Source organism: Grammomys surdaster, unplaced genomic scaffold (genome assembly GCF_004785775.1).
Source record: "Grammomys surdaster isolate TR1022 unplaced genomic scaffold, NIH_TR_1.0 126197, whole genome shotgun sequence".
NCBI lineage: Eukaryota > Metazoa > Chordata > Mammalia > Rodentia > Muridae > Grammomys > Grammomys surdaster.
Window position 1 is genome coordinate 4,299,397 of NW_021621002.1, and position 20,262 is coordinate 4,319,658.

Below are 20,262 nucleotides of genomic sequence, written 5' to 3' on the forward strand. Positions count from 1 at the left end.
CCTAGTTAGAAGTGGTGGCCATACAGAAGGTACTCACTAAACATAGTAGATCTGAGCTGTCCGACCATACCATCCAGCCCAGCCTAGCCTCGGCTGAGATGCAGTTTCCACTAGATTCTAAATACCCACTGCGTCTAGGAGCATAATTGGTCACGTACCTTAGATCCAGGAGGTCTCTCTCTTGTCCTTCCCCAGGAAGGTTAACTTCCCGTGTAGAGATCATAAGAGCAGGAAGAAGCTCCACACAGTTAAATGATTTGGAGTCAGAAATAGGAAGAGTGTTTGAACGCAGGATCTACTGTTTATCTTTAGCTGTAAATATTCCAGACACTAAACCTGACCTCTATGTTCCATTGTTCATCCACAAAATAGGAATGCTACCTTTCATAAGGAGTTGTGAGGGTTACGTTATCATAAATCCAACATAGCACAAGATGCTCACGGGCCCTCAGAGTTGGGGAGCTCGTGTGATTATGTTCAGTATTAGATTTCTGACTTCCATAATAGCATTTTGAATTGCAAGGCTGTCCATAAATGTTGAAAATATGAGATACAGCCCTTCCCCAAGGTGAAGCAGAGAATTGAGAAAATATTTGTGCAGTTGCCAACCTCAGCAGCTTGTAGAAATTCACATGGAATTCCTTGAGAAGAACTGGTACAGTGACACAGGCCATCAGAGCAGGGAGATTAGAGGTGAGGCCGCAGATCACCTCTTCCCGCAGGACATGCCTGCAAGCAGCCTCTTAGGGTGCTGCTGCTTATTTACCAAGACACCAGCTTGTTATTAATGCTGCTGGAAATGTCACTTTCCCTTACTTGGAAATTAGTCTTTAAAGGACATTTTATAGTTCTTGTTATTTCCTATTGATCAGACTTTTAAAAGTAATTGTTTATTTTGAAGATGTCTTTTGCCCTTGAAAACATCTCCTCCCTGTTCTTGCAAAAACATACCTCAAATTGCGCGTGCACACACACACACACACACACACACATGTCTGTGGCTGGGTACACTTACAAGATGAAATTTTTGGCAGAAAGTCCTGAGTCAAGTTATTTTGCTATAAACCTGGGCCAGTTCTTATTAAAATAGCCAAAGAACATGTGTTTGTGGGCATGTGGCAGGGGGCTCTTTGCTCTTATTAGCAATTAGCTGGTGCAGGAATGATTGTAAAGCATATAAGAATTGTAACATACAATAACCCCCTTGGCGCTCAACAGTGTGTTTTGTGCTGTGGGGTAAATGCTGTGTTTCCGTCTGCTCTTTAGTACATGTTCTGAGCCTCAGCACACTTCTGGTAGGTTTTAGCCTGTTGAAGAGAAAGTGCTCTTCAGTTTAAGATAACACAAGCTTCAGGGCTACAACTTTCCACATCCCAATTTCAGTCTTGGGTTTTCACTTAGACCTGTGTCCTTATGCGTAGGCAGTGCAACGTATACAGATTTATGTTTAGAAGTCTGTCATTTAAAATGAAATAGCCAGTGGTAACTTGGTAACTTTAGATGTTACTATATAAAGGTAACACTGTTTCCTCCGTCTTAACCCAGTGTATAAGTTACTTTCCTAACTTCTTTCACAGCACACTTCATAGAAGAAAACCAACCTAAAGAAGGAGGCATTTTTATTTGGCTCACAGTTTCAAAGATTTTAGCCCCAGTCCTTGGCTCTGTTGATCCTGGACTCTTCATGAGGCAGATCTTGTTGGCTGTGAGAACATTCAGGGAGATGTTCACATGGAGGACAGAAAGCAAAGTAGCAAGAAGGAAGTACAGAAAAAGTATCCCAAGGTTTTATCCTTAGTGACTTACGTTGTCCAGCTATGCCCCCATCTTCCACAGTTCTACCTCTACTTCAGTAATCTTTTGAAATTTTTAATCCATTAGTGGATGAAACCACTGATTATGTCAGCACCTTTATGACCTACTCCTCTCTGGGAAAGCCTCACAGGTACACCAGACGTTTTACTTACAAATCTCCTAAGTATTTCTCCGTCCATTTGGAGTAGCAGTAAAAATTAACCACCACACACAGTTAGTACTTAGGAAAACTTATCTGGACACCAGACAACTCATAGCTTGAAATCATTTCAGATCATAGTGGAATTAGTACCTGTGTGTTCATTTAAAGCTCAATAGTAAACACTTTGGAGATAAAAGGAATAGACATGAAACCCACCCCACAAAGAACCAAAAGAGACAATTTAAATATAGATAAGTATGATACAAAATAGAAGACAGCCAGGCATGGTGATGCACGCCTTTAATCCCAACATTCAGGAGGCAGAGGCAGGGGGTCCCTGGAGTTTGAGACTGGCCTGCTCTTCCTAATGAGTTTCAGGACAGCCCCGGATGCAAACAGAAAATCTGACTCAACACCACCAACAACAACAAGAACAGTTGGTATAAGATGGATTGGAAAATATGTTGTAATCACAAATCACATGCATGCACACAGAGACTCGAGGACCCTGGGCAGTGCAGTCTGTGTTGTCACTGCGGGGCATGTTTTCAGCTGACTACGTGAGCACATTTGGGCAAAAATAATCACTTCGTGTGGCTTCTCTGTGGTGGACTTTGAGAATGGAAGTACTGGTAAGCTGAGAATAATAACAAGAGGCCCATCTTGGGAATTAGAGCCGTAGATATCAGGTTGGAGATTTTTATTGTCTCTCCCTTTGTGCTGTTCATATTGGAGATATCTCCAAGCTACAAAGGAAGTGATGTCCTACATGGTTTTCCAGGTGGAATAACCAGTGACCAGGATAACTCATCATGTCCAGGGACTGTTCACACAGAGGGTAGACTGCAATCACCCTAAGACTGTACCCTACTTTTATAATATCTGGATTTTAGTAAGGGGCACAGATGAATCACAAATAGCATTCTCGGTAGGCCTTTAAGTGCTGTAAAAAGAAGGAAGGAAGGAAGGAAGGAAGGAAGGAAGGAAGGAAGGAAGGAAGGAAGGAAGGAAAAAAAGAAGGAAAAAACACGGAAATTAATTGTGTGTTTTTAAGTAGCAAGTGGGCAGCCTTGGTTTAGCTCAGTGAAGGCCCATCTGAAGAGGTGACATTTATTCTAAGACCAGATAGGAAGGACTCTCTGGAAGAAGACTGTTGTGTGCAAGGGAAGACATGAGTGCAGAGGCCTAAGGTAGGAACAAGTGCTTGGTCAAGGAATTAAGGTCCCTGTCAGGTTAGAGGGGAACCTAGCTGGCTACAAAAGGGAGTTATTCCCATAGGTTCCTGGCCTTACCCCCTCTTCAAAAAGCTGTCTATGTCAACAGTAAGGTCAACTAAAGTGTTAGCATTGGGTTAAATTCTGGGTCCTGAAATCCTGTGAGTAATGAAACCTTGTTTTCTTTAGAGTCTACCTGCTAGACTTGAAGAAGCAAACACAGCATGTGTCCCTGTTTCTCCTCTCTTGTCTCTATCGAAGGCACAAGGTCAACTCACAGCCAGGTGGCGTCTTACTCCTTTAGGCTCCCACCATTCTTTTCCCACTACATAGTTTAAAAACTCGGATTTCTTCAAGACAGTTAAAATAGGAAGTTAGAAAGCCAGTCTGGTTCATAGTATAAATTACTGATAGAATCTGGCTGACACAGAAAAGAATTTGCGTCTTTGAAGGATGATTATAGAACAAATGAATCTTCTTCTGTAGGATGACAAAACAGAGACAACAAAGCCTTTACAGTGTTAGGGGGAGGGTCTCTTTGGGGAAGGGGAAAGCCACTTGTTGGCTTGGGAGTTTGGTCTTTTAGTGGAAGTAGTGGCCGTGGCCACTTCCTTCCCTCCACTCACAGATTCTCCTGAAAGTTCTCCTTGCAACAGAGTGCAGAGTTGTGTAGCACCGAGCAGAAAGCAGGAAGGGCTCAGAGATGTGGAGGGGTGAGTATGGAAGCCAGAAGTGGTTCCCCAAATATATTTATTGTAATTGAATACTGTAAATTGAAAGCTTACTATACTGGGGTATTTTATTTTGGAAAATGTAGTTGGAAGATTAAAAAAAAAATGGTCACAGTGCTCTCTCTTCCACGTCTATATTTAATTTCCACTCTGTTTATGCATATGAGTGCCAGTAATTTCAAATAATGGTCCTGATGAAGGGTCATCACTGCACAGATCATTCTGTGCTCCTAATGAAAATTAGAGCTGGAAATTGCTTCCTGATGTGTAGCTCAGACTGCCTTTGCACTAATTTCACTTTATAACTTCCACTTAATCCTCTCCTCACCACCCTCACGAATCCTTCCCCGTCCTTGAAGTTGACTCCTTTGAAATCTTTATGGGTAGTTCTGGTTTCCCTTAAACTGTGGGTATCCTGATACTTTGTTTCCAACTGTCTCTAAGCTTCTAAGCAAAACAGTCTCTGCTCACTTTTCTCCCTCTGCACTCTTTAATGAGTTCTGGTTCTGGAACACTTGATTTCATGTTGTGGTCCATATAAATGAGCTGGGCCTTGCCTCCTTCTCCCTAATGAATCCATTTCTGCCTTTCCAGCCAAGACCACCACGTACTGCTTACCCTAATTAGGATTCTCTAATGCTAATCAGGTGGCCAGTAACTCACTTGTTTTTACATTCAGTTTCATCATCTATGCAAGGAAAATTATATATATTCTCCACGGGATTCCAAGGAAGAAATGTTTTAGCCAGGAAGCTACTAATCACAGGAGCAGTATGATCAAAGGTGTCTTATCAATGTTCTTTGTATCAATATCTGTCCCAAATGTCCCAGGTTTGAGAGGTTAGTGCTATGAATAAGAAGATCTGTGCATTGACATTTTCCATGTTAAAAGTCATATCTAGTTTAGGGACCAAATGTCTACCTGTCTTGCTTGTTGTCTATAGGGAAAAAGGAAAGAGATGATGATATGTATAATTTTTAAGGAACTTCTTAAAGATTTTAGTGATTATATACTCCATATACTCTTATATAAAGAGAGAAGGTGAAGTGTTTGGGGACGAGATTGAGACTCATTTATTTCTCTAATCTTGGTTACTGTAGTCTCAGAGAGTCCGTTGTGCATATTCAGGTGGACTCATTTAGAAAGGTTCTAGCCAAAGCAGAGGGTGAGATTTTTAAGAGCCCTCTGTCTTTATAAGTCTATACATTACTGACATACAGCACTGTGGTGCTGTACTGAAGGTTCCCAGTCTTACCGTAACTGATGAATAGTTTTTAGACCCCAAACAATTGGACCTAGAGACTACCATGATAGGCTTTGAAATTTTTGTATGGATTTAAATGAAAAACTTAACCACTGTTTGATTTGAGAACTAGGAGTCTTTGTTTCTAAAGAGCTCACCAGGTAAGGGTTATGCTGAGCCCTCTATGGGACTATGTCCTGTCACTCTCAAAGGACAAATTTCCAGAGTACCTAGCTTCACTATTCCTGACAGTCATTTATCTCAGTTCTTTAGCTAACATCATGTATTTGATATTCTCTGTCCTCTCTTGTGTTTATGAGCACAGGGGTACTGTGAAAGACAAACACACAGAGGAGGGGAGAGTGAGATCCATTTTCAGAGACCACTCTACCACGATGACTTGTGATGACACCCGAGTCCTGCTTTAGAGAATGCATAGACTTCATTCAGGTCCTGCTGGATTTGGCCCTAACCAAACCCTTAATAAGCACAGTTTGTCCCTTAGCATCTTGTGTTCCAGCAACAGCTAAATGTTGAAGCCATTGCAAGCTTTGGAATATGGATGTAGGTAGGCAGTAACTAAACTCACACAGTTTGTGCCTCATTTATAAATCTCCAAGAATTCAGCTCTCAGGTTGTGGTGAATGTGTTTTGTAAAATTCACTTATTTTTTGGCTACTTTCTGGCTGAAAGAATTTGTTTATAGACTCTATGGGCATGTTAAACAGGTAGGGGTGAGTCTGGTTCATTGCGGTGGTCTTTTGGTTCCCTTTGGATTTAATGAGAAAACTTTGGTCTAGTAAGTTTCACAAATGCCAAAACTCACATCAATTTATTCTCTAGGTGTCGGCCTCTATGTGCATGCATTCATTCACTCAACTAGTAAAAGTATCTAAAATTTATAAGCACCAAATTGCTTTATTAAAAAACAGATTTTTAGCATACTCCTACAAATGGCATAAATATTTGTACTTATATGCTAGCTATATAAATAGAATTTTGATTTCTTAATTTTAAAGTTTTTATCATTCTGTCATTTATATCTAAAAGACTCAAGGAGTGATAGTTGGTAATGTTAACAATTAAAAAAGCACATAATAACTCTATATACTTTTTTTTCTAAATTCTGTTCCGTGTGTGTGTGTGTGTGTGTGTGTGTGTGTGTGTGTTAGGGCCAGCATGTTCTCTAGAAAATATAATGTACCAAGTGGTGGGTCTTTTATATTCTATGTCTTTACATTCTTTTTTGATTTTTTTACAGTGATCATGCTTAACTTGTGTATTGAGAAAAGGTTAACTGTTAGTTTAATGAAGACTGCTTTGGCATGCATTCAGAGAATGGGGAATTTGTTCTTTTTGCTACCGTATTGATTCATTTCCCCCCCCAAAAAAACAAAAAAACCAACCAAACAAAAACATTTCATTACCCTCTAGCAAAGCTCCTGAACAGTGAACTGCTGAAGGAACAGTGTTGATAACTTAAATACAGATTTTTAATCTCTTAAGCATAATTTAAAAAGCACATTCTTGCCCCTCCTCCCGCACCAACTCAATCAAAGTGCTTCACATTGAGACCCCCCCAACTCTGCATTTTTAGTAGACATTGCCATTTGAGAGTCACCCTTTGATCTGAGCTTTTCCATCCTCTGTAAGGGCTGAAGCATCTTCTAGGTTTCCTGTTTGTTTTAAAGGTTTGTAACAACTGTGTATCTGTATCACATCCCGTTATTGTCAGAAATACTGACACACAAGTGAGTCTCTGGTTCTCTCAGATGTTGGCCAGAAGTCACATACTCAGTGAATACTCAGGGACTCTGTACAGAGGCCCTGCTGTATGAATCTGTCCTCTCTCCAGCCCAGGAAGCTCTGCTCTTCCAGATGGAATCCAGCAGTCCTGGCAGAAGGCTCATGGAAAACAGCCTTGGATCAGAACAGAGGACTTAGTGATTCTTCTCAGAGGCTTGCTTCAACCTGAGTTTTCAAAGAATAACCTCTACTTAAACTGATAAGTTATCCAAAGAAGTTAGTGACTCAGCATCTTGTGTTCCGAGATTGGTTCTTTTGAAAAGGTCATTGTGTCAAGGAATTCAGACAGTTTGAATGCAAGCCATAATGTGGAAGGCACTCTTCAATCTTTGGTTTCCTGTTGATTAAACTTTGCAGCAAACTGGTGCTAGGTTTAAAATCAGAGACACACCATCTTACTGAGCTAGCCTATAATGGCAGGCAGTTTTCAGATTGAACAGAAGCACCTGAAGGGCTTGTCAAAAAACAGATTTTTGACTCTATTGCCAAAATTTGAGTTTCCTAAGTCTGGGGCCAGACCTGTGAACATGCTGTACTTTCTAACAGTTCTCTGGGACTGCTGGTGCCTCTGGTCCAGGAACCATGTACTGAGAACTCTGGCACCTTTCTGGTACTGTTATTTAGAACAGTAGTTTTCAACCTGTGTTTTAACCCCTTTGAGGGTCTCATTACCCTTTTCACAGGGGTCACAAATCAGATGTCCTACATATCATATTTACATTATGATTCATAATAGTAGCAAAATTACAGTTGTAAAATAATGTTATGGCCAAGGGTCACCACAGCATGAGGAACTGTATTAAAGGGTTACAGCATTAGGAAGGCTAAGAACCACTGCCTTAGATCCTCAGAGTAAGTTAAGAGTCAGTGGAATTTCTCTGTAAGATTAACATAGAGTTTCATAGGGCAAACCTGGAGAGATGCTGTGTCACCTCCTAGAATCTCAAAACTCTCCTCTTACAAATCTCACTAGCATTATTGCTTCCAACCTTGGTCCTCCTAGGTCCCTAAGTTCCTTGCAATTGTGTGCCTCCGACAAGCGGCCGGTGCCACCCTATCCTGAGGGGTCACATTTTGGTAAAGGGCACTTTCAATTATGTCCTTAGAGACTTCAGGATCCTAAGGCTTGACTTAGGTCAAGTGTTGTGCTTCCAGGAAGGATCTGCCCATCTGTCCGTCTGTCCGTCTGTCCGTCTGTCCACCTGCCCGTGGCCGAGCTCTCGAAGCGTCAGTGTGAGATCTCCAATCTGCTATGCAGCTGTCAGCTCCCAGACTTTCTCTAATATATGCCCTAAGTTGCTGATCGCTGCTTAGGATATCCTAGAGCGTTGACTCAGTGTTTTGAACAATTAATCTCTTCATTAATCCCAACCTTTGGAAGGTCACAGGCAAAGGAGCTTTGGGTGGGAAATACATTTTACCTCCTTTTGGGAGCAGTCAGTTCAAGACTGGATTCCATTTGGCCAGGAAGATTTTCCAATCAAAGAACATTGGACTTTGACCTGAAAATGAAAGAACCTTTGGAGTTAGCTACATCTACTCACCCCCATGAGGACCCCTGCCTTTATCTTCTCTTGTGCAGCAGACCTTTGCTTCGTCTTACAATCTTGCAGTACATCCAGAGGGAGGAGCTTGACAGTGGTCTGGTCTGACTAACCTCAGAGTGCTCGATTGTTCTTGTATCATCACCTTCCCCTTTCTGTTCCTCACACTCTGGCCTCTGCTGCTCTGTGCTGTTTCTTATGTTGGGTGTAGATTTGCTATCTCCACCTATGCCTGCCTTGCTCTTTTGTGTTTAAAGTCTGTGTGACGGGTACCTCCATCTCAAGTGGCCCGTGAGCCCCACCTCCACCCCTGTCTTACATTACTTCTTTGTATTATGTATGCATTTGCTTGTAATGGGGTGACAGTAGGGACGTTTTCTGACTACTGTGTCTGGCACCTAGGTCATTGTCTAGCAAACAGTAAGTGTGCAGCAAACATTTGTTGCATGAATAAGTGAAAGTGAGCAAAATGCCACCGTTTATAGGAGTTCTGAGGGGCTGGGAGTTCTGTGAATGGGGTACATCTATAGACAAACCCAGATCTGCCTGCTTGACACTCAGAAGACCCAGTGACTCAGGGTTCTCTTATTGTGGCAAGTAAAAATATTTATTTGGGAAACCAGCAAGCCAAAGAAGACAAGAGTAAAGAACATCCTCTCGAACTCTGCAGTGATAAAAAACTTAAAGGGGAGAAAGGAAGAGAAGAAGGTGCTGAGATCCCTGGGCTCTACACAGTGGACCTGAAATGGGATGGCAGCCTGACAGCATTATCCATCTCCCATGGAGTCTCTGTGAGACTCAGCAGTGCCCAGTAGTGTCATGTAGTTAGCTGTCCAAAATGCTTCCTCTGGATTGAAAGCAGTCCTGGTGTAGGACAGAGAAGACAGGTGAAGTATGGCAGTAAACAAGATGGCCACCAGACAGCTCCTCCAGTGAGGCTGCTCACACCAGAATAGTGTTAATCAGGATCTTTCTGTACAAGCACTGTCAACATTTACTTTCACTTTATACATTGGATTTGCATCTGAAAAGGCCAAGTATAATCAACATTTAAAGGATAACACTCAAATTTGCATCTGATTGAGCAGACATGTTAAGTAATTTTAGCCTGGCTGTTGCTAAGAAACCAATTAATAATGCTCCATGTTTCATTGAAAATTGGATTCTGTCTGCTTTCATTTAACTTCAGAGTTCAGCTACTTGTGCTGTACTTCTCTCCCTTGGTAAATGGTGACAGAAAAATTATCGTTTTACCACATTTCTGTGATTACAATTGTTAGTCATATCTGTCAATACAACGTCAAAGCTTTTCCTTTTTAATGCCGTAGGCTGGAAAACTGAATTTTAACTGTTGATCATTCTTTTTCTTTATAGCTTGTGCGTACTAGGTTATATTTTTGTGAAGGCTTTCCAAATTGTGAGTAACAAAAAAAAAATTTAAAGCAATCTTCCCTGCTCTGTGATTGCCCTTTCTCTGTATAGAGGCTAATAATTAGAATATTAGGCATTCAGAGAGTGACAGACAGCTGATTGAGCGTCCAGCTGCTTCTTACGTTGCTCTTTCTCCCCATGGTTTGTAGACTATACCAGGTTCTGTCTTTTATGCAATGCATTTTGATTCTTGTGACTTTATTTTAGATGATAGCCTCTGTCCTTCCGAATAATAAATGTTCTTTTAGGTACTATTGTTCCCTTTTGAACAGTCAACTGGGAAGTTACAATTAGTAGTAGCAGCACTTCACAGTCTGATGTTTTGTAGTATTGATCTGACTAAAATGCTCATTAAGAGACAAAATTGGTTGCTATTCACATGGGTCTTACAGTGTTTGAAGCTTGATTTGGAAGATGCACACAGACACCGCTGGTTCTTCAGCCTAGTTAGTGGTAGTACACAAAGCCAAGCTCCGGAAGGCAAAGGAGAACCTGCTTTTGTATTTTATGGTTCACATCTTTGGAGTTCGGGTTCTGAAGATAAAATACAAAGGACATAGAATTTGAAAGTATCTGTGAAGTAAAATTCCAGCCTCGCCCCCTCTGTATCACCATGCCTTGTAGGACTGTAAGCACTGGGGAGAGGGAGTGTCCCATTCTAGTCCCTCAAGAGCACAGGGACAGCGTTTAAATGAGTGATGGCTGCCCTGGTATCCAAGACTCCCTTCTGAAGCCACTCTCCTAGCTTGCGGGCACGCTGCTCCCGATGCGCGTCCTCTCACCTCTGCTCTCTGCATGCACAGCCCAGTAGTCTCCCCAAGACTCAAGCTCTGGAAATTCAGATTGAATTTGGGCTTACCCTAAGGGCCCTGCTGTAATCTTAACTACCTCTGAAAGGCTGTCTGTCAGGGTTACATTCTGGGGCACAGGAATTAGAACATCAACAATTTTAGGAAGAAACTATCAAACAATAGCAGGCATATCACATGTTGCCAACTCCCACTCACTCTGTTCAGTTGTTGCTTGGCGGTCATTGGTGGAGATGGCCAGAAAGGAAGCAGGAAGTCTGACTGGCTTCTCTGTTCAGGTCAGATCTGACCATAAAGAGTATTATTACTCTTCTTCCTAGTTTTATTATTTTGTCCTTTTGGGACAGTTACTGGAGCCACTTTGTCCTGACTTTACTTGATTGACCATATGGAGATGTACTTGTCTCCATACCTCCGCAGGGGCTTCTGAGTCAAAGCATGATTCAATACACAGTGAATGCTGTCACTGTGAGACTGTGCTGGCCAGCTGACGCTTGCAATGAGCCTGCTGTAAGGAAATGGGACTCTATGTGTTTCATCTGTTCAGACCTGGAGACAGGTAACGGAAGACAGGCTTCATGAACATCTTAGGCCCAGCCATCTGCCTGTGTCTTCTTCCATGAATATTTGAGAGGGCCCCTTAAATCTGGCTCTCTGTCTGGATGTCACCATGATCACAGGAACCAATCCCATTTGCAGAAGAAGAGTCATGAAAGCACTCTAGCCCTGGGTCTGGGTCACCAGTTTCTGTCAGACTGACCCAGGTCACTGGTGAGTTCTGGAATTAGGGTCATATAATCCCATGAGCTGTTGCAGAGGATGTTCCAGATGTGGTAGGCTGCGTGGGCAGATTAGGTGGAAGATGTCTTGTCCTAGAAGAAGGGGAGGAAAGGCGTGAGTCTGGCAGAAGGGCTCACATGGCTAGACACACTTTCATTTCTTTCACAAAGGAAGATGCTGACTGCAGGTTTAAAATTGGAGCTTAAAATGGTTTCATTTCCCCCTGATTTTAATAATTCATTGAATTAAGCAGAAATAAGCATCCCCCTACTTGGTGGCTTGCTGCTAGGTTAAAGGCCTTTTATTTCAAAGTTTTTCATGAGTACAAAAGTATTCTTTGGTCTTGAGACCTTTTCTTTCCATGTGAATATTGGCTCCTGTCCAACCTATAGGCCTCAAGCCAGGTTGGAGAAAAATTATGACAGCTTCTTCAGTCATTGGACTCAACCATTCTAGATGACCACAACACAGAAGGGTGATTACAGTTTAAAGACATACATTTAATTGTGAAGAGCGGGATGCCTGCCTGGAACAGTGCATGCAGTGTTTAACCTGATGCATGAGGGTTTATGTATTTCACTTAGTTAAACAGGATCTGTGTTCTGCCAGACCCCACAGGGGAAAACATACAAACATGAAACCTTAGATTCTAGCTGCATGTACACAGCATTCCTCTGTTACTTTTGACTTCATGAGACCTTAGATACGGGTCACATGTACACAGCATACCTCTGTTACATCTGACTTTTCTTCAAGCTTAAAGAAACAAATACAATGTCCTTTCACGTTTAGGAGACTGAGGCAGCATAGGTGAGCACTGGCTGTAGCTTCAGTGCGTATGAGTGGGAGGACGCAAGTTTGATGACACCTCCCTTCTTGCATGTGGGCCACAGGGAAGAGTAGCATTAAGAGAGACATGGGGCTTGTGTGGAAACCGTCACATTCCTACATCATGGTACACCTCACAGCTTTGCAGATGACTTCTAGACCTTACCAGTCAGTTCCAAGTTGTTTGTAGTTGAGTAATTGTATTTTGTACTGTAGATATTGTTGATTGTATTTCTACTTTATCACTACATGGATGTACCAGCTTCCCCAGGCTGGGGGCCCAGTGGCCAGAGGAGGCTAAGGGAAACCCTGAGTTTCATATAGATAGGAAGTAAGCAGGGAATGTTGTTACTTAGAAATCTGCAGACTTGGGGTTTAATTTACTAGTATCATTGAACTTTCAAGAGACTGTGGGGAGTGGAAATAATTGAGAACGTCAACATCTTGTTTAAAATACCCTCATGTTTTGCAGCCGGTTTTTGCCTGTTTTACAGCATGCATTCTGGTCTAAAATTGGAACACTGCAGGAAAGATTGGCAAGGATGATAACATTCATAGCGTTCTGTCTTTTTCTTATCTCTGAAATCTCAAAAAATCCTTGTACTCTTCCAAATGAGAGGACGCATTTTCCAATTCAGCTTCCTGTTTTCTCGTTCCTTTCTTTGTCATGATTCTAATACCGTAGCAGTCATGATATAGATGAGTTCTGTCACTGATGAGCAGTTTTCCAGGCTTTATGGATTTCTTCCCCTTTAAGTAAATTGTGAATAATAATAAAATAATAATAATATATTATATAATAATAATATAATGCTCCCAAATTATAAGCTTCTGAGTGACAATTTGTGTCTCTGCTTGAAGGTTTAATGCTAAGGACCTTTGTCCACTGAACTGTGGGGATCCCTTTCCTCCTCAGGCAGAGCTTGAGGTCAAGATCAGCCGTTGAGAATTGTGGATTATCATGAGGACGGCCATGAGTAGGGAGTGCCATTTTCCTTCCTCAGACATTCTAATGGGAGGGAGAGGAACAAGAATGACATAAAGGAAGGCTCAGTGCTGTGGTGGTGACAGGATGAGTACAGAGTCCCATGGTGTGACCATCCCAGAAAGAGCTGAAGAGCATGTCTTTACCTCTGTCATGTCTACACTCTAGCATTAGACCCCCTCACTCGCAAACATGTACACAGACATAATTGCGTTCATGAGATCTTATTTTCAGTCATGACGTGTGGGAACTGATGTCACTGTCTGCAGTTAGCAAGGACATGTTTTGTGTGTGGTCTTGGGCCTCACGAGTATTTACCTGGATATATCAGAGGTGGAGTCTATGTCTCACACTGTTCAAATAAACTCCAGCTTGCTATATTCCTTTAATATGATGACTAATGATTATTCAAAAGAATTCTGACAAAGAAAAACAGATGAGAAAAGTCAGACTAAGAATAGAAGACATCCAATCTACCGTACTTGTAGAAAGAGAACATTTTTATGTGTAGCTGGCTTGGCATTTAGGATCATACCCAGGGCCTCACACATTATACCTTCAGCCCAACACTGAGATTTTTAACAAAGATTTTAAAGTATGACTATGTATTTGTACCTCCTTAAAATGCAAAAGAACTGTGAAAACACAGGCAATGTCCTTTATAGTCCTGAACTGTAAGGGATTCTTATCTGGAACTTAAAATTCAAAAGCCATAAAAGGAATAAATAAATAAATTTGATTCAATTTAAAAGTTTTTGCATGGTAAAAAAAAAATTACAATAAACACATTCAAAACATATGAAAATCTGTCTGTAGAAAACATACCTCTAGATGAGTGTGAGCACCCTTCCCTAGGCAATAGGAAGAGAGGCCAGGGACAGGAGCCGGTTATCCACACAGAACTGCACTGCCGTCTTTTAAATCTAAAAGTGTTTACCCATGAAGTCAGAGAAATGTGAATTGAAGCTATGAAGGACTAGCACTTTTTATTTTATCTGAAAAATTCTAAAGAAGGATAGTTGTATCATTGGCCTGATGGGGAACATCTGCACTGTGTTTCTGTGGGAACACAGATGCCTCAGCTCTGGTGAAGGCAGAGTTGCCCATACCTCTCAGGATATGTGCAGTTACCCTTTGACCTGTCTGGCGCTGACAGGCTTTCCTGTTGAAATATCTGAATGCATATAAAGTGGTATACAAAGGAGGTTTCCCACCAGACCTTTGTTTGTACTAGAAAACAGTGGAGTCAAGGATCCATTAGTGAAGAGATACATAAGTAAACCATGGTCCAGCTATACAGTGGGACACTGTGTGGCAATCTAAACAGAACATGGAAATGCTTTATGCACTGATCTGGGAAGAGCTCCGAGCAGAGTCATTAAAAAGAAAGCAAGGTCTGAAACACAGTATATAGGATGCTGCCTTTGATGTAGAAAGGAGGCCGTTTGACCGTGTCCATATCTTCGTGTATCTGCATGGAGAAACACTGGGGGGCGTTGTCCATGCAGGTCAGCACTTGAATGGAGAGCCAGTAGAGCAGCTGCCTCTAGTGGGTGGCTGGAAGCAGGATGGGAACAGCACCGAGCTCTATTGTAGTTTTTTTTTGTTTTTTTGAACTGTGTAAGTTATTTCCTAGTCAAAATAAGTTTTCAAAGTCACAGTAAGTTTTTTAAAAATTAAGTTCAGACATGTATTGTGATCATATCCATCCACTAATTACCTTCTTTTATCTTTTCCCACTCCTGCTGACCCAACTAGCCTCTCTCATACTTTTAGGTACTTCTATGTCCTTTTCCTTTGTGACCTGCTGAGTGTAATTAGGGTTGCTTGTGTGATCATGGGTAGGGGGTTATTCACTGGAGCATGGGCTACTTACCAGTGGCTACACCACTCAAGAAAATTACCTTCTTTTTTTCCAGCAATCATTAACTGCCAATAGCTCATCAGGAATGAATGAGTCTCAAAAGCCCCTCTCTTGTTCAAGTTGATTGGCCAATCTTGTGCAGATCTTGAACAGATAATAGCGGCTGCCATGGGTTCATGGGTGTGATGGCCATGTTCATGCCCAAAACACAGCATTGCATAGCCCTCTTGTCACCCAAAGGCTCTCATGTTTCCCCTCCCACTGCTACACTGTGCTGTAGGCCTTAGAAGATGAGTGTAGATCTTCTGTGTAGGGCTGAGCACAAAACGGTCACTTATTCTTAGCATTATGAACAGTAACGATTCTCTTCATGAGAAGCTGCTCTGACCAAAGCTGAGGGCAGCGCTAATCTATGGGATGAACAAAATGGCCGCTTAGAAAAACAAGAATAGTAGACTCCTCCCCTCAAGGGCCTGTGGCCTCCCAGGCTTTTGACCAGGTTTACAGAACCAAATATTATTTTCTCTTCTATGAAACAGACTTCGAGTTTAAGCAGAAAGTGGCTATGCCCCAAACAGTAATGCAGCTGTTGTACCAGGATTCGTATCTTGCATTGTAGGTTGGTGTTGTAGCACAGAGGGTTCATAGCTAAGTGAAGCCAAGGCTGCCTTTCCTCTCCACACAGCCTCCATAGGGACGGCGAACATCAGCCAGTACAGGGGCGCTCCAAGGCAGTTCCACCTAGCTTTCTCTTTGCTCTTCAGCCACCGTCTAGTTCTAGGGGCAACCAAGAGCAACGTCAATAGCCTGTATTGTTTGGGATCCTCTGGGACTCCCATGGACAGTAACTCAGAGGGAGGTAACCTGTACCTGGTGGCACTTGAATCCTTTGGAACTTTGTTTAAAAACCTATTGCTTTGGGATGCAGAAAGGGCTTACCACCCTTAAGGTCATGTACTGTCCTTACAAAGGACCAGAGTTCAATTTCCAGTAGCTCTCGGGGCATCTAACATCTCTGGTCACGTGGTCACATGAACTCATGTGCATGTGCTCATTCAGAGACACATAATTAAATAATAATGGAAATCTTACAAACAAAACTACATTTTCTGGGAAACACTACCCACGCATGCAGGACACATCTTTTCAAACTTCAATTATAATTTTAGTAAGTATAGCTTTGTCACACATTCTTAGCTCAGGTGAATGCTCGCCCCACGCCTTTCCCTCATCATCCCACCCCATCCCTGTCACTCCATCTCCATTTAAGCCTTTCATTACCAGGCAACCCCCTCCCAGCAGTTTCATGTCACATGAAGTTACATGTTTTTAAATTACACTTCAGTGGCATTCTAACCTGAAATTGATCTGTTTGGATCATGGGCTACAGTACCTGACTAGGACATGCGTGGTCTTTTCCCAAGCTGTGCTGTGGAGGCTGGGACCCGCTAACCACAATGGGCTATTGGCTACTGAAATGTAGCTTGCCTGAATTGAGATGTGCTTTGAGGGTGCCTGTTATAGAAAAAATAGTACAATAGAGGTTATAAACTACCTCAGTCATAATTTTAAAGATATTGGTTACATGTTAAATGATAATAGTTTAGATTGGGGACTTTAAAATGTATTATTGAATTAATTATTTCTTTCCTACCTTGCATGTGGCTACTAGAACATTTAAAATTACATGTGACACTTGGGCTTTATCTTATGCACATGCAGTCTCCTGCCCATTCTTAGCATGTCTTCCAGAACTACTTCAGAAACAAAAGTACAACGCAATCATAATCATGTTGTTGCCTGATTTTCAATGTTCCCTTGACTCTCCTGTTTCTTAGATACCATGGTAACAATACACAATGCCTCCTTTACACATCCCCACCTGCCCTCACACACAAAGGCTGCTCTTTACTCCCTGGACTCCGACTCCACAAATGAGTTGTGCTTTCTATTTGCAGTATCTCTTCACCTCTACTCCGTTGCCTAGAAAACTGTTCTCTGTGCTGTAGACCAGGTTCCTAAGGCTCCGTTGGTGAAGGGTTTCCAAGTTCCACTTCTCCATCTTCTCATCGCCCTCTTCCTGTTCTCCTTGTGGCACAGGGTACTGAATTCAGAGCCTCAGCTATGCTAGGAAAGCACTCCATCACTGCACCTCACCGTAGCCCCATCCCTCCATCACTGCGCCTCACCGTAGCCCCATCCCTCCATCACTGCGCCTCACCGTAGCCCCATCCCTCCATCACTGTGCCGCACCGTAGCCCCATCCCTCCATCACTGCGCCGCACCGTAGCCCCATCCCTCCATCACTGCGCCGCACCGTAGCCCCATCCCTCCATCACTGCGCCGCACCGTAGCCCCATCCCTCCATCACTGCGCCGCACTGTAGCCCCATCCCTCCATCACTGCGCCGCACTGTAGCCCCATCCCATTTTCTAGCATCAGCTTTGCCTGTGTGTATACTTAGCCGTTTGATAGCAGTCACCACATGAGGTCCCATAGCAGACCCGATTTCTGATTTCTTCAAACGCAGAACATGTTCTGTTCTCTGTTTTGTGCTTCCAGATCCTGATCTTCTAGTAGAATCTCTAAAATGTCATTAGGAAAGTTGAAGTTGGTCATGCTTTGCCCTATTGGCCTGGAGTACTCGTGTGTGGTCTGTTCACTGCAGAAAGCAGGCTTGAGCTCCTAGATCTTCCGTGGTTAAGGACAAATTTCTTTGGACCATTCTGACTTTACAAGAGCAGCATCTGTACCAACAAAAACCAGCAAGCAGACCGCAGAGATCACAGGAGCCTGCCTGGAGGCTGCAGTGGGCGCTAGTTTCCAGGTTGGGTTTAGACTGGAAAATGAGAGAGGAATTTATTTATGTTCAATCCAGACAGCAGGTTTCTCCAGCCTGGCTGGGTGCCCATGCTTGCAGAAGGTAAATATGGCAGGTGGTGGCTAGGCGGTGGAGGGCAGCCAGATCTAGGAAGGCTACAAGCTGGAGTCGTAAAGTCCCCTGTGGGGCTCTTTACTGGCCTCTTGCTTCAGTGACCCTCTCTGTGGAGAGTTGTTCCTGATATTAATCTTCCCATCACCCTCCGCTTCTACTCCTGGGGATTTAAACTCTTGTTCAAAAGAAAAGTTAGGAACAAGAAACAGAGTACCCAAGACCCATGGAACAAAGATTTTTAGAATGAAAACTCAGAATTTCCAAAAAATCTCTAGCCCTTAGCTGGGTAAACTGAAAGGGTTGCCTTTACCCCAGCTCTCTGGAGGCCCTGTAGAGCTGAGGACTGTGCAGCTCCGACATGAGGCTCGAGTTGCTTTCAGCCATCAGCACTACCTGTATGCCTCTTAGGCTGAAAAGATAGAATCAGCTGATAGCTCTTTCTCTAGCATTCCTGCAAGTGCTAGTAGTGTCGTAGAAAGTGCTAGAAAGACTGCCTGCTACTGACCTAGTGCCTTGAGTTTAGTCAAGTTACCTCACATCTGAAAGCTTTGTGATTCAGTAAAATGGGTTGTGAACTCACTGCCTTATAAGCATAACAAAAAGGACGCCTGGATGCAGGAACCTAGCACTGCTTATTTTTCAGTGGATTGGGAAATGGGATTTATAGAAATATAGATTTTCTTTTGTAATGGTCTTGTATGGAAGTATCATGAAAACACTCCTAAGACCTCAAAAGAATGTGCTGGGATGTTCTGGTTGCTCTCCAGTAGCCTTTAGTTCCTTTGAGACCCATGCCCATCACAGGGAAGAAAAATATGGTGAGTCAAGACAAGGAGAGGCAGTTCTACTGTCAGTCCACAGGGGTTCACCTCTTTGGTCCTGCTTGTAAAATGAGGATGGCCTCTTTTCCGTCTTTTCAAAGGCTATAATTGTTTCCATACAGCAGCAGAAGCATCTGGCAGCCCCATGTCATTGTTTGCAGGACAGCAATTCTTGGGAATGGACTTCCAGTACTTAGAAATCATAACCTTGAGTAGCCCCACAGGGAGAGGAGACCTCTTTCCCCCTCTAGGAGCATAGCTAAATCCAGGGCCAGAGTCTCCTGGTCTTGGTTTTCTCTGAGTATTCTCACACCTGCCCAGGATCAAGCTGGCCCTGTCTCACAGAGCTTTACACTGGATACAGACTTTGATGAACACAGTATGTCAGCACTCTGTCCCTCTGGCTCTTCTCTGTCCTACCCAGATCTCATCTGGCCACCATCCTAAGGTGGAGAGGTGAACTCACAGTCCACATGCCTGCTCACCAGATCATTCAAACTAGCGGCAATCCGTGTTTGGACTAATTAGTGTTAGAAAGCACTGTCACTGCTGCTATAATTAATCTTGTCTTAAGTTCACTGGCATTTCTTGCTCCTTTTATCACATGACTTTAAAAGACATAGAATTGCTTTGAACTATAGACTTTCGAAGACAGCTTTCCTACGTCCACTTCTGTCTCAGAACAACATTGCCAGCTTCAAGTGTGCCCTCATTAGTGGTGCTTTGGCTGCTTTCTAATAGCATAGACTCAAAAGAGAAGAAACTCCAACAGCTCATCAGCAAAGAGCATGTTTCAAAATTGGCATCTGGCTTGAATAATGAAGGGCTTTGTCCAAATTCCAATTCAGCAAATGAGGCTAACAAAACTGCCCTCCATTGTGTCAGTGGCTTCCCATCCTTAGCTTGTCCTTGCCAGACGGGATGCCACCAAAGTTTCTAGTCATACTTGTTTCAAGTCTCAGACAGACAGCTATGCTACCAGCAGGGGGCAGATGAAGAGTTCCTGTGATCATAAAATCAAATTTGGGACGTCTCCAGTGCCCTTTCTCTACTCAACAAGCCCTTGAAATAGGAGCAGAGAAAAGGAAGAGCTACAGAGTAGGAACAACTAGGTGGTATATAGCACCATGCTGCTTGATGCTTGGGATCAAGATGGCTGCCAGAGTAGTATTCAATCAGGTTCAGGTCCACCCTGAGCCATCCCACCAATAACATGCCTGTGAGAACATGCTCAGTATGGTACATACACACCTAGATTCTCCAAAGGGGAACTGGGAAGGATGCCCTGTAATGCCTAGAGTGCTTTCAGGTCA

General features: G+C 42.9%; 1 protein-coding gene and 1 non-coding gene across 2 annotated transcripts in view; both read left to right on the plus strand.

Annotated features, from left to right (window-relative positions):
- Jazf1 (JAZF zinc finger 1) overlaps positions 1-20,262 on the plus strand; it is a 303,749-nt gene that overhangs the window by 40,578 nt on the left and 242,909 nt on the right. The gene's annotated exons all lie outside the window — the stretch shown is intronic.
- On the plus strand, positions 13,219-13,354 carry LOC114613226. Its single transcript, XR_003710149.1, has one exon.